This window comes from Micromys minutus, assembly GCF_963924665.1.
Source record: "Micromys minutus genome assembly, chromosome: 7".
NCBI lineage: Eukaryota > Metazoa > Chordata > Mammalia > Rodentia > Muridae > Micromys > Micromys minutus.
The window spans coordinates 47,265,694-47,270,206 of record NC_137976.1 but is presented as its reverse complement, the minus strand read 5'-3'; positions in this window follow the sequence as shown (position 1 = coordinate 47,270,206).

Here is a 4,513-nt window from a genome sequence, read left to right as displayed (position 1 = left end):
GGGACTAAAAACTTCATAATCAAAATTAATAGACTGAATAACTATAAAAGAGTAATATTTGTTTTTCTTTCTCATGGGAAGAAAATGGATTAAAACACATTAAGTCACACCAAGATTTTATGCCCTTCCCCTGGTATTCATGAAGGGCAGAGGATTTATGATATTGGGATAGCTCCCATGCAAGATTCTCATTGCCCAGACCTGCTCAATTATAGCTTTATGTCCATACTAGACAATAAAGATCAGTTGCCCTTTGATTAGCTAGGGTTTGGAAGTGTGTTCAGATGTCAATTAAATCTGTGTCCAGGGCAGCAAGGGTGTGCCATCACTGAACAAACCATTTCACCAACTAAGTGACCCTGAACTTTGAAGCTCAGGGCTGGAAGCAATGTTAATATTTCTGTGTATTTGTAAAGTGGAAAAAGAATAGGATAATAAAATTGTTTCTAATCTCCTGGCAGCCTGGAACTTCAATTGTTGCCACTTCAAATGTAAGAGTCAATCCTAGACCAAAACCAAAGATAGCTACTTACTTTGGGACGTTTATAAAATGCCTTAATCATTTTCCCCCACAGAATGAATGCATCATTTTTTTCAGCCAGGTCATTGATATTATCCTTGAATGCAAACACTACCTGTTTGGAAATTGGGACTTTGGATGAAATTGGGGATCTGAATTGATAATACCAGGAGGCTGCTTTCAAAACTAGGTGAACTACTATAGTCCTCTAATCAGGTCTGGAAAGTTTGTTTAGCTATTTCTTTCTTGAAATATCAGGTTGGCTGATCCACGAAGCCATTCAAAGAAGAGGAGAACTGAAGTTGAAGACTTTTAATTTACCCTGGCCATTCTACAAAGAACTGTGGAACCCAGGTTTGGGGAAGTAGCATTGAGAGAGTACAACATGGAAATGCACGCTGTTACACAGCTAATTCTGTACATTACACCTTCCATTAAATAATGAGCTATTCACTCCGGTCCCATCATGTCCGAGTGAGATGATTGAGTGGGCAAGGCAGAATGGTATTCTCCCGGGGCTGATTTCATACACACATGAGTGCATGCTGAGCAGCATGCTGCCCTATCATGGTGTCGTCCATGATGCTCACCCCCATCACTGCCACATTCGAGCCTTCCTTTGTGACATGAGAAAGACGATGCTCTCAGAACTAAAATCTCCGAATCTAATTAGTTTCTTCTAACGCAGCTGCAAACCCACCAGCACAGTAGATTCACATTACGTTGAGAGAGCAAACGATTGATCTTGTGGAAAATGACTTTGCATAAGTAAGATGCTGGGAAAACGTTTGTCAATTGTTCTATTTGTCTGACATTAAAATGAATAAATAAATCATGAAGGCACAAAGCCATTCTCAACTTTTACTCTGGCCATCTCTCTCTCTTTTACTTAAACTCTTTTCATCTGGCAGCAATAAAATCTGTACTTGGCATTTGAACAGGTTTTCTTGTGACTTTTTACAGATGGCATGGTTCTGTTACCGTAGATCTTTAAAGATGGAAGTGAGATCTCAGATCATGGAGTCCTCAGATGTAACCCCGGGGGCAGCGTTCCTGTCATTGGGAAGCTTGTTAAAATGCAGATTCACAGGCTCCACTTCTTTTCAGCAACATCAGAGACCTTGGGAGGTGGGCCTAACAAGGAACGCTCCTATGAGCCCCAGAATGGTTCTGAAGCATCCTGAAGTCTGAGACACGCTGGTCGGGCCCCATCATTTTATTTCGTTGTAATAACATTGAAACTAGCTAACTGGGATTAGACTAATGTTATTCTAAGATATCATATCTCACATGGCTTCATTTTCTTTTGATCTGCTGTATTTCTAGACCTTTGCCTAAGACTCAGTTATCCAACTGCTACTTGACACCTCTGTCTGGGTGTTTCATGGGTACCCTGAATTTACAGGTCCAGGCTAACCTGTTATCTTGGTCTCTGCTATTAAACATCGCTGCAAACATGGATTCTTTCACCAACAATTCAAGCCACAGACCCAGGAATCTTCCCACTCTATGCTGAGTACTGCTTCCCCGTTATGTATTTCAGGCATCACCAGGCTCACTCCACAATTACTGCAAAAATTATCCCTCTCCCTGTGCAGCTCATCACCCTCTTTTACCTCACCCGTTTTTAATTCCTCCAGTGACCCTCCTATAGAGGGGCTGTAGTGACTTGTGGTGGCTAGTCATGTCAGTTCACTGTTAACGGTTCAATAGATTTCCATTAGACATAGGGTAAAATTCCAAAGTATACAACATGCATTCCTCAGCTAAGGTCCAGTGCCTGAGTTAACCCATTGCCCACTGCTTTCCTTTTATGTCTCAGATGTAAGAAGCTCACCCTGGTACTTCGCAAAGGAAACTCTACTGACCTGAAAATCCTTCCTTCTGCTTTGTACTAAACTCCTTCTGACATCTGAGATCCTCTGAAATCAGAGACCCTTGGTACAGGCTTTAGATTATGATGTGGAAAACTTTCCATAGATAGTATGAATTGGTTGATTATAAATTAATGTTAATGTTATAAGTGTGATTATTATTATTACTGTTACTAGGTTCAGTTTTGGTGACCTGGTGTCCTGGCATAGTTGGTCATATTTTTGAAGCTTCCAGGTGATTCTGCTATGCAAACCTCAGAATGCCTGGGTTCAGTGCTACTTCACAGGGAGACGTTCCGACCTCTGCAGGATCTGATTAGCATCTGTACCTGACCTCTTTTCACTTAGAGTATTTATTTGCAAATATTATGATAGTATTTGTTACTGCTCTAGGATTACAGGGTTTGTGAAAGTAGGCACGTTTAACTTTGCTTGTCTCTGATACCAGTCACGACACTCTAAGGCACAGAGTTTGTATCCCATTAAGTATTGTGAAATAAATTAATACATAATAAAAGATTTTAAAACCAGCTCCTGGTAGAAGTCAGATTAAAAGCAGGTCTTCTGACCTCTGGTTTTATTATGTCAGGTGGAGATAATCCTGAGAATTTTTGAGTCTTACTTGGCCGAATTAGAACAGTTTAATGTAATCCAGCATGCTCTGGACAATTAAATCTGCTCCTTTTAATAGGATGGCCATACCATATGGCTATGTTTTGCATCATTTCTGAGTCCTAAACTCCAGATTGCTTCTAATGTCTCTTGAGGGTATCTGGGAGATTTTAAGTAAGTATTGCTAACGTTTTATGAGATACACAGAAACGTCAGTTCTTATAATCTAGACATATCAGGAGAGGAGCAAGAGTTGGTCAGTGGTTTATATTTATATCAATATGATTGCCCTCATCCAATATGCCACTTTATATTAAAATTATTTTATGTGTCATTTGTATGCATAGTTATGAATAAAGACGAAAGCAACATCACTAGTTAGATATTTGTGACAATTTGTGGTTTAGAGGAAAATGCTGGAGGCAAAGGAAGCTAAAATTATATATTTCTAACAAAGTCCAGGAAACTTGGTAATAGCTAAACAGGACTCCTCTTGTCCCCTAGATCTACACAGACTTTTTGTTTATGGCAAGGAAATTCTTCCCACCTGAGGAGATATTTATTGTATCTTCACAGCATGGAGCTTTTTAAGATTCCTTATTTTTGATTGTGTTACCGGAATTGTCAGTTTTGGCAAACTCTTTCACTTGGAACAAAGACTTAAATATGACTATAGTTTGAATATGTGTTGTTTTCAGTTTAACTCATGTTGACAATTGGTTTCTGCACAGCAGCACCAGAAGTGATAGAGTCCTTAAAGAGACAAGTAGGTCATTGGATGTGCTATGCTCTTATGAAGTGAATGTTATATTTCCCATCAGGGATGGGTATAATTTTGTACATTTCCTCCAATGTATTCTTATGTTTTAGAACACACATTACATAACAATAACTTAAAACTAACCTATGCCCAGTCATAATATAAGTATACAAAGAGGACCAACCACAGGCATGCACACTTGTGTGATTTATTGCCTCAAGACTTTGATGGAAGTACATGCATCTAGTCTTCCTATAACTTACTGTAACAACCACATGAGGATTCTTCCTTCTACTGAAAATTAGGAAATTCATATTTTATAATAATTATCTGTTCCTCCTAAAATTGCATAGTTAACAATAGTTCACTAGAAGATAAGCACTAATAATAAATATTAATCATTATTCAAGGAGCCATGCTATCTCTGAGAATGGTGTCTTAGCTCACTGTTCACTCTGGGGTATTATTAACTGTTCCCCCAGAATAATGCCGTATAAACTCTTATATATTTATTAATCTGTGGTTGTGTTTTTTAATGAGATTTACCAACATTACAGGAAAGTATTGGTTTTAGAATCTTACTTGATTAGTGTCTCAAATTATCAAATAGGCTAGCAAGATAGCAGCTTAGGATAGCCAGGGTCCATGTGTCATGTGTGGTCATCGCAATGCTAATACAGCTGGTCCCTAAAGAAATAAATTATAGCATTGTGGGCTCAGAAGAAGACAGCATCAGTGCCACCTGGG